This window comes from Tamandua tetradactyla, chromosome 14 (assembly GCF_023851605.1).
Source record: "Tamandua tetradactyla isolate mTamTet1 chromosome 14, mTamTet1.pri, whole genome shotgun sequence".
NCBI classification, from domain to species: domain Eukaryota; kingdom Metazoa; phylum Chordata; class Mammalia; order Pilosa; family Myrmecophagidae; genus Tamandua; species Tamandua tetradactyla.
In genome coordinates this window covers 3,624,790-3,635,821 of record NC_135340.1, presented here as the reverse complement: position 1 = coordinate 3,635,821, position 11,032 = coordinate 3,624,790, and the positions used below count along the sequence as shown (strand labels likewise).

General features: G+C 39.5%; 1 pseudogene; it reads left to right on the top strand.

The window, feature by feature from the left end:
- Positions 1-3,006: 3,006 nt before the first annotated feature.
- LOC143656574 (NEDD4-like E3 ubiquitin-protein ligase WWP1 pseudogene) lies at positions 3,007-5,088 on the top strand (annotated as a pseudogene).
- The last annotated feature ends 5,944 nt before the right edge of the window (positions 5,089-11,032 follow it).

Sequence of the window (11,032 nt, the reverse complement as noted above, 5' to 3'; positions counted from 1 at the left end):
CCTAGCATTTCTCTTGGTAACACATATACACCAATTTTATGAGAGTTATGTTCTAACAGCTAAAATGGGAAATCTTTAATGACACATCAAATAGCTTATCTTCGTACCTGCAGTCCAACAAAGCGACTACCATATGACGGGTGCTTAAGAAAATATGCACTGAATTGTTAACAATGAGATGACTGTGAGAAGTCAACCAGTCGTTTATGTTTCGCACCGTGTCTCTTTTTCTCAGTGTGTAACACTTTATAGAACCATTTAAGATATTTTTCAAAACTTGTATCTTTGCTTTCCTCTCCATGCAGGGTCTGATATGCTTCCTTGATTTATAACCACAATCAAATCTTACAATTTTAGTCCAAAAGCTCCAAATCTACTATATTTTATATGCTTCTCATTGATTTTTTTTCAAATTGATTATATGGCCCTAAATGGCAGGCATCACATTTTTGTATACATCTCTTTTAATCAAACCCATAGCACCTAATACAATCTTAAACATAATAGGTGCGAAAATGTTGGACAAATGAATCAAAACAAACCACCAAACAATCTAAATTAAGTCACCTCTTCCCCCCTCCTTGAGTTTGAAGCTCATCATTTTGCTCATATGGAGACTGAGGCTTGGAGAAAGTAGCTTAATTGTTCAGGGAGACGTAGCCAATCACTGGCAGAGTTTTCAAACCACTCTGCCTTCCTTGTGCTGCTATTTCTAGAAGAGAAAATTATTAAAAAAAAGAAAAAAGAAAGAAAGAAAAAAGTATGCTAGGAGAGAAAGCTTAATGATACTGAAAGTTGTAAGTAAAGTACTGCAAGGAAAAAGTTAAGCTATTTCCAGTACAACAACAGCACTGTAATTTGTTCAATGTGTAGAAATAAGACAATCTGCAATAGTCCTTAATGTTAGCCCCACCTTCAATTTCCTCAGAGTTAACATTTACTGACTGTTTACTACGTGCTGGCATTTGTGGTGGCAAATAAGTGCTTTATACAGATTATTTCATTTAGTTTTCGAAGCAATGCGCTGAAGAGAACGTTATTATCTACGTTTTTATGGAGGGAAAATGAAGGCTCTGAATAGTAGAATGACATACTCAAAAGCACAAATCTAAGATGCAGTAGATTTAGCATTTAAATCCAGGTCTATCAAACTCCAACAGCCCTTCTCGTTTCATTATATTTCTCTCCTTGCCAGTAAAAGGCAATGAAAACATTTTAAAGATTTTCCAATGCCATTTGAAATGTGCTACCAAATATTTCACTCCTGTCACTGGAAGCTGTGCTTTGCTGGGTTGTCTGTCTTGGACTCCACATTCCTGCCCCTCCTTTTATTGCTTCCTCGGCATTGCAGAGCAGAAACGAGGAGCAGCATCCCCAGAACTCCTTCGCACTGGCTCTGGGTTAGAGCTGCCAGTGGAAACTGGTACAGGATCTGGGAGGTGAGAGAAGGGGAAGGTTATTTTTCCCTGGAGACAGCCATGGGCAGACATGGACAGAGGGCCATGTGGGACTCACAGCAGCTTCCAGGCTCTGGAAGGACCATGGCGTCTTGAGACCATTGGCTTTAGTGCTATGGGCTGAAATGTCAGCAGGAACTTGCCAGAGTTTCTTTAGATTAAGAACTACCAGTTTGAAGCTAGAGGTTGAGATCATGTTGATGGCTTCCTGGATCTTTGCGTGTCCAGCCCTTCCAGCTTTCTGTGAGCCTGCAATTCCCTTGCAGAGTCCATCAGACTTGGCATGCATGAATGCTTTCTATTTTCCTGGCTGAACCCTGGCTAATAAATATACCTAGGTCAATTGCAGAATCCCAAGTCAAAATAAAACATAATGCAGCCACAAAAACCCTAACCTTTTCTGTCTACTTCCCTGTAACAAGGCATCAAAAATTCTGTACATACAATTTCTCTCTTTCTCTCTCTCTCTCTCTCTCTCTCTCTCTCTCTCTCTCTCTCTCTCTCTCTCTAAATTCCAGTTGTTCTCTGTGATCCTAATATAAGTCGGCAGATGAAGCTGTAGACTCTTTCTCCCTTAGACTTTTGTAGATGAAGACAACCACCTGCCGGCGTGGGTTGGGTCGGGGGCAGTGTGTGGCTGGGGTGAGGTTGGGGGAGCGGCGTGAGGGGTCCAAGAGGCTGCAGGCACCCTGGGCAGTGAGGGCCATCGAGCCTGCTGAGAGTCGGCAGTCCTGGGTGTGGAGAGGTGCCTTGACCGTCGCAGGGGAGTTGTCTCCTCAGCAGACCTTGAGCTCCTTGAAAGATGGACAAGTGTCTTCTCATCTGTGCATCTCCAGAGTCCAGCACAGTTCCTGGTACATAGTTGAAGCTGAATTTTGGGACCATCACTTCATCAAAGTCTGAAACTAGTAACAACCACAGTGGAAGGGTACAGTGACAGGTAACTGTTTCAGTGTCAAACTAAAAAGAAAAAAAGAACTAGTTTGGAATAGCAATATATACAGAAGTGATTGTAGATCGAGAAATTAAGAAAACAGCAAAATCCACTAGTGCTTCTAATCCAAGATGGGATGAACCACTGTAAATGTGACCCCAGGACTACATTGGAATTTCGAATTTGGAGTCATCACACTTTAAAAGCAGATGCTTTATTAGGTAAAGCAGCAAATAGATTTGAAACAAGCTCTGTTTATATACAACAGAAAACTGGAAAGAGTGAAAGAACAATTAAAACTCTCCTCAGAAAACAAAATGGCATAGTGCAAATGAGTGGATTGACAGTCGTGCTTAATAGATTACTGGTTGTGCAAGAAAATCTAACAAACTGCAGCTTATCTCCGACCATGAAAATACAGCAAAATGCTACTGCCTTGCATGGAAATGGAGCTTCTCCAACAGGGATCACTACCAGGTTGACTGGGAAAGGGACCAACGGGAGACATAACCATGCAACTACGAACATTCTAGTCCATTAACTACACACTAGTCATATGTAGTTAATGGAAACAATACATCTTCATCTCAGTCTCAGGTTACTGTCAGACCCAAAATGGCACCAGTTCCAAAACCACTCACATCTGAGCCTGCCAATGACACTGCCAATGACGAGTCATCCTCATCTGCACTCACGGGTAATGCGTCAGCCACGGGGACTGCCGTAGCTTTGGAAGAAATGCTTTGTCTTCAAATGACACTATTACTACCGCCGAAGACCCTCCGGGTCAAGAAACACTGATTTCCTCAGGAAACAATGAATGTATTCTTCCTATGAGTGCAGCAATGGTATCTGAAGATAGACGTATGTGAGACCCTGCTGCTTCTCATTTTTGGATTTAGTTCTGTCTTTGAAGCAGCCAAAGTAAGTCAACAGATGGTTGTGGGGAATCTGTATGACAACTGTCTGGAAATGCCAACACAGAAGCTGTGCCATCAGGGTGGGAACAGAGAAAAGGTCCTCATGGTAGAACTATTACATAGATCCTAACACCCAAGCAATCACCTGGGAGAGACCACAGCTTTTACCCCCAAGTTGGGAAAGAAGAGTTGACGATTGTGAAAGAGTTTATCCCATGCACCAGAACATCAGAACAATAGCAGAGCAGCAGCCTACCATGCATTCTGTCTAAAGCTCTGAAAAGTGGCGGTCTCAGTGGAACCCGTTGCAGGGAGCTATGCAACGGTTCAACCAACGATACCTCTACTCGGCTTTACTGTTACCTGCAGAAATCCACCCACACGGGTCTTTGCCACTAGGCTGAGGAAAATGAGTGGATTCCACAGACAGGGCTTCCTCTGTGAATCCTAACACAAAAACAACCCAATGGGAAGATCCAAGAACTCAAGGCCTACAGAATAAAGGACCCCTGCCAGAAGGATGGGAAATTAGGCACACTCGAGAAGTCATTAGGTACTTTGTGATCATAACACAAGAACAACAGCATTCAAAGGTCCTCACGATGGGAAGTCATCTGTAACAAAAGGTGGTCCACAAATTGCTTATGAATGCAGGGTTAGGGGGAAACGTGCTCATTTCTGTTATTTGTGCCAGTCTAATGCACTGCCCAGTCACGTGAAAAGCAACATGTTCCAGCAGACATTGATTGAAGATTCCTTCCAACAGATTTTATGGTATTAAAAACATATAATTTCTGAAGGCTATTATATGTAATATTTAGAGGAAAAGGCTTGATTGTGGTTGTTTAGGAAGAGAACCGTTCTTCTTACTTTCATATGAAGTTTTGAACCCAATGTATTATTCATTTGAGAATGCTGGCAAATCCAACTACTGCCTGCAGATAAATCCAACATCAACCATTAATCCAGATCATCTTTCATACTTTTGCTTCATTGGTTGCTTCATCGCTATGGCAAGTTTTCAAGTTTATTGACACTGATTTCTCTTTACTATTCTACAAGCACATCCTAAGTAAAACAGCTTACTATTAAGGATTTGGGATCTACTGATACCAAATTTTATGAGTCCCTTCTCTGGATATTAGATGATAATAGTGAAGAGTGTGATTTAGAAATGTACTTTTCTGTTGACATGGGCATTTGGGGAAAAGTTACTTCACATGATTTGAAATTGGGAGGTTCTAATACCCTGGTGACAGAAGAGAACAAAGATGAATGTATTGGTTTGATGTCAGAATGGCATTTTTCTTGAGGAGTACAAGAGCAGATCAAAGCTTTCCTTGACAATTTTAATGAAGTTGTTTCCACCAATGGCTGCAGTACTTTGATGGAAAAGAATTGGAGGTTATGTCAAGTGGCATACAGGAGGTTGACTTGGGAGATTGGCAGAGAAATACTGTTTATCAACATTATATAAGAAACAGCAAGCAAATAATTTGGCTTTGATAGTTTGTGAAAGGGACCAACAACGAAGTAAGAATGCAACTACTGCAGTATGTCATTGGAGCCTGCCGTTTACCTCTAGGAGGATTTGCTGAGCTCATGGGAAGTAATGGGCCCCAAAAATTTTGCATAGAAAAATTTGGCAAGGACACCTGGTTACCAAGAAGCCATGTGTTCTAATCGCCACATCTGCCACCATGTAAGAGTTATGAACAACTAAAGGAAAAGCTTCTTTTTTGCAATAGAAGAGACAGAGGGATTTGGACAAGAATGAATATGGCTTCTTGTCTTGGAGGAACTCTTGCATTTAAATACTCCAGCCGAGAAAAATTGCACAGATAGTTTATATAAGCTGTTCATACTGTTTTCTGAATCTGTCAACGTATGTCTTCCATTCTTCTATAGAAATATGCAAAACAATTCATCCCTTTCTACTTTATTTATTGTTTCCTTGAAGTGATTGACCAGAAAAAGTTCATCCTTAAGTTTTGAAGCAAGCAAGAGACTTTATCAAAAATAATTATTATATGTCTATATGAATATATCTGATAGTGGCTCCAGTTTTATAGAGCTCCAGTTGTATTAAACATGACAGCTGTTCATTCAAAAATATCTGAATTTTCTTCAGCTTGTTTCTATTATCCAGGAGAAAAAGTGCAAATTACTTCATGTTCTACTCCCTATTTAGTTGCATGGCTGTTCAGGAAGGTATTAAGGGTTGAGGCCAAATCTTACTTTCTGCATATTAAGAAATGACGCCGGCTGTTCTGAAGACAGGTGCTTAAACCTGTCAGTATGTTTTAAACACAATAGTTGAAAATTTTTCCTCCACTACATCAATAATACAAAGTAATGAATGAAATCTGACATGCATAAAAGTCATACAGTAGAACTGATACCATTGTGCATTACAAATATTGGAAAGAATTCATCAAGCAGCATAGAAATTTGTTTATATGTTTCTTTGGAATACTGGCATTTGTGGAATTAAAAAGAATCAGGCAGTTCTGTCCTCGTGTCTAAATCCGTAATGTTCTTTAAATTTAATTCATAACAAATTGATGCAATTTGATACTTAGGAACACAAAGTAATGTGAACTTTGCTGCTTTTGTTTGTGTTCCACATTTTGATTTTATGAAACCCAGATGGATTGAAAAGTTACATAACCATCTGAACCCTCAAATATGAGATTTATGATTTTCTATTAGTGTTTAAATATTTCCATTCCTCTTAAGTTCATGAAAATTCTCTGTATCTGAATTAAACGAGCATATAAAAAATCTTTTGGTTCCCCCCACCTTTTACATAAACCAAGTTATTTTTGTCCTAAGTAAATAACACTTTCTATTCTTCATTATTAAAGGCATTTGCTGAAGTACAAAGATTTATAACAAACTAAAATCTAATGTGAATTCTATTAACGCTACTTTTAGCAAACTGGGCTTCCTGACTAATACAGAACCTTATATTTCCATTTGTTTCATGCTTCTAATATGCATTGTAAATTTGATCTAATTAAAGGTTTTTTATAACCATGAAACTGACTACTTAGTATGCACTATTTCTAACATTTCACTGCTAAAGAAATAAGGAAAATACTAGTGTATAATTTGATTTCCCTAAACAATAGTTTTTGTTTTGCCAAAATTTTATTTTTCTACACATTAAAAAAATTCATAGTAAAGATTAAATAAAAGCAGTGATCCACAGGAAAAAAAAAAAAGACAACCATCTGTTTTGATTTCTCAGGGCATTTTTTCCCTTGAATCAGGGATTTGAACAAGAGGAACTTTTTAAGACATCTATCAATATTACCATTTTATAATTTCCTCTGGTTGGTGACATTATATATATGTATCTATATTATATCTTAATTGCTAAAAATGTTTCCCCAGAAGACATCTGCTATGCCAATATAAAACATTTTTAGTGAGCACAATCTGGCTGTTTTAATTCCAAAATTAAAACTACCAAATTTGTAATTTGAGGGTGAATTGCCTCGGAATTCTTAATTATTCTCATTTTCTTCTAAGGCCACTAGATGGTGGCTCTGTTATGGAAACCCTCTGTGATAGAAACTTTTTATCTCTATTACAGCATTATTGGAGCATACACTGTGAAGGAAAAATCTACTTCTAAAAGAAATAAAGAAACAGTAAAAGGAGCTGCCAAATAGCTAGGAGGGCATGTTATTTGGAAACTTATATTGCTTTCACTGACGTGTGGCTCCCAGATCCTGGACTGATTTGTACATCACCTTTTCACTATGTACTAAATCCTTCAGTATGTGCAAAATTGAAAATTTACATTAATCATATTTTCCTGTAAATGAAGAGGCAGTATCTCTCTCATAGATAGCATCTGACAAGTTACTTCATGCTTAAGTTAAGGGACATTAAAGAACATTTCTCTTATGTCTTTTAGGACCTGGATGATTAATGGTGCCATTAGGCAAGATAGGAAATGACAGAAGAGAAACTCTGGGGAGAGGAAAATATTGAGCTAAATATATAGTGTGGTGCATCTAAAGATCCAGTGGGACTCATCCCGTCATGGGCAGGAGATAATGCCAGAGAAAGACAGGTAAACCTCAACACGAATGAATAATGTAACACTAAGGAGTTTAAGCTTTATTCTATGGATTCCAAAGAGCCACTGAAGATTTTAAAGAGGAGAGTGTCCTGATAAGATTGTAGTTTTAGAACAGGGATGTTGGTACCACTAAAGAAGGAATAATTAAAGAAAAAGAACAAAGAAGGCTTAGTAAACTGCTTCTCTGTTTCTCTGAAGTTTTATTCATTGATGCCTTTTCTTCTGTCGGCTGCTTAAGTCGTAAGGTTATTGGGCTCTAGTTTCAGAGCTCCACCCATGCATATGGATTTCACTGCTCCTTGTATTCCTACAGTTTAGACTGCTAAAAATAGTTAATAATTAACTATTAACTGCAATAGTTAATGTGAAAAATGATTAAGGCAGTTGCAGAAGATTAGGAGATGATTTCATGCCTGTTTCTGTTAGGTGAATTAGGTCTGTATCACTCAGGGCCTCTGCAGGAAACAGACGGCACATTCAGAAGGATTTAACTGAAGAGATGCCAGATGAAGAGACTACTTACAGAGCTGTGGGCATGTTTAAGGAAGCCAGCGCGGGCTGGTGCAGCAATCAGGGGCTAGCAATCCCAAGAATGGGATGAACGGAAAAAACTGTCATTGTAGCCCAGTGAAAACTGAAGCCATGGAAGGGTGTTTTATTTGGGATTGAATCATAGCCCCCACAAAAAGCCATATGTAATTCCTAACCCCGAGTCCTATGGATGTGAACCCACTCGCATATACAACCTTTGAAGATGTTATAATTAGTTAAGGTGTGGACTCATTTGTTGACACGAGTTTAAAGAGCCTACTTAAATAGGGTCAGATTGAATCTGGGCAGGTCTTAATGTATGACTGGAGTCCTCACAAGGCAGAGGAAATCCATATGCAGTCAGACAGTAAGAGCCGGAAGGCAAAAGGAGCCAGAGAATGATGCAGATGGCTACACGATGAAGGCCAAGGAATCCCAAGGATTGTAACAAGCCAGAATGCTTCAGACTCCAGGAGAAGGCACAGCCTATCAAGTCCTTGCTTTTGGATTTCTAGGCTCCCAAACCATGAGACAACAAATGTTTGTTGTTGAAGACAACCTATGGCATGGTATTTGTGATAGCAGCCCTGATAAACTAAGACAGGCCACCTAGCCAAACCTCTGGCCACGAAAGAATGTAGCTACTGCCAGAACTGCTGCAAGGTAGGGGAGTAGCTAGGGTAACAAATACCCTGACCTCTCTCTTTTCCTGTCCTTTGATCTCCTACCAACACCTCTCATTAGCCAAGGGCTAAGGTTCCCACCATAGAAGTCAGCCTTGCAGAGCACAAAGCAGGGCAAGGAAGAAAGAAGAGTAGATCTAGAAGGGCAAATAGAGAATAGCCAACACAAGCTCATTCACTCTAGGCCCAAGGGAGAATGCTGTATCATACAGAAGTCACACTGATGCATATATAATTTTTCCTAGCATATTTATGTTTTGCACCAGCCAGTATGTGAAGCTAAATATATAGAAAATATGGAGTGGTCAAGTCCATAGGCATAAGAGGATTTTCAATAAAAGGAAAATTATCTGAGACCAGGACTCTACCCAACACCAATACTTTGTGAGCACCAAAACGGAAAGGAATATCTGATGAAGGCTTAGGCTAGAGAAGCAGATGATCCAGGAGAGAACATGGACTTTAAAATGAAATAAGAAAAAAGTTTTGATGATGGAGTGAGTAGCAATAAGGTAGTTTCCTGAGTGTGTAACTCTAACTTTCCTAGTTTAGTTGTTTGTGAGCAACCACAAGTTCCACGACAAGTAACAATTTGAAGTTTTACTGAGGGTACAAACTTGAATCCACAGCTATGTGGAGACCATATCACCAAGCGTGAAGCATTCACCTCTCTAAGTGCCTCTAAGTCTCATCTCCATTTTGTCAAGGTCACGGTAACTCTCATTAAGGATCTGAATCAGCTACATATTTCAGCCACGATTTATTTCAGGTTATGGGGATATATAGGCTTTAGTGATATTTGAGAATCTAGGGTATATAATAAGACATATTTCACCCAATTATCAGGAGCCCTCAATATCACATAGTATCAGGTAAGTTGGCTATTGAAATTTATCCATTGGCTTTAGCAATTGGGAACCATTGGGGTCTTTGACACAGAAAATTCATCAAATGTTGGGGTAGAGGGCAGTGGAAGGTGGGTTGGAGATACGAGGAACAGAAGCCAGAGTGTGGGGGACTGAATGGGACTAGCAGAAGTCAGACAGTGAATGAAGAGCACCCTTTCCAAAAGTCAGGACAAGAAGAGAAGTAACCTGGCTGTCACTTTTGCATGGAAAAGGTTTCTTTAGAGTCTCTGTTCAATGAGGAAAGAAAAACACATATGACAAAGCACCTTAGTGGAGATGAAATTAAAGAACTGGACAGCTAGGACATGATGTGGAGTAGAAGTAGGAGGGACATACAGGGCATATGCTTAGAAGTCATCTCCATGTGAGCGTGAACACGTCTGTTTTGGCTAATCAGTGAATGACCAGAGGCTAGCTGAACACCTACAGAACAGGTACTTTGTTCTTTTGTTGAATGTGAGGGAGTACAGTAGATGATTTGAGGTAGAGCCCTGCTCATTCCTTGAAGGGCCTCGGACATGAAGTAGATGAGCCCGTAGCAGTGATGGAGCTGAAACCCAGGTGGCTTATAGCCAGGCAACAATAGCCGATTGGATTTGGTCATCTTTCTCACACCATTGGGATCCATGCGCCTTGAATGACAGCAGCCTGAAAACTTAGCTGAAGTGGGGATCCTCCAAATGTATTGATTTTGTCCATATCACTGTAATATTTGCAGTAAATCCTGCTCATTGGACAATGCTAACCCAGAAAATAGGGGCATAGATCTTTTTTCCAAATTTGATTGTGTGAGCCTGGACAGTTCACTCACTAAATATTTACTGAATATCCACTATTTATCAAGCTCTGGGTCTGTGACAACGAACAGGAGAATCACCAGAGGGCTTATGAGAGAGTCCAACAATACAGTGTCCTAACAATTGCGTGGTGCAGGAAGAACAAAACACCTTAATTCCACTGTGTGGTAGGGGAGACATCATGGGGAATGATGATTCATTCGATAAGTTGGATCTATACATTCATTTCATCTCTCTGAACCACAGTTTCAGAAGAAAAAAATAAGGGGGAGGAGGGTATTCTTAGAGGATTCTTAAGATTCCTTTTGGCTGTTTTATTGTATAAGCCAATGTTTCCATGATAGAACAAAGCTGAAAAAAACCTTGGAATGCTGACCATAAAAAAAGAGAAATTCTGTGCTTGAGCTGCAGGAGTGGGGAATGAGAAAAAGAAATGGTAGTAGTCAAGAAAAAAAGAGAGAGAGTGCAAGTCAGAGTACATTTTCTAGGCATAAAGGATTTTTGTTTATTTTTTAAACATAATACACCAAAAAATAAATACAATTATCCCAATTTCTACCCATGGTTTTCAGCATTGTGCATCCTTTATTTAACGCTACATCAAAACACATTCTCTGCCAATCCTTGCGTTGCTTAGGAACAGGCAGTCAAGAGCCTAAGCTCAGAGAGTCCAAAGTCATCACTAAAAGGCTTTGTGCATTGCTAT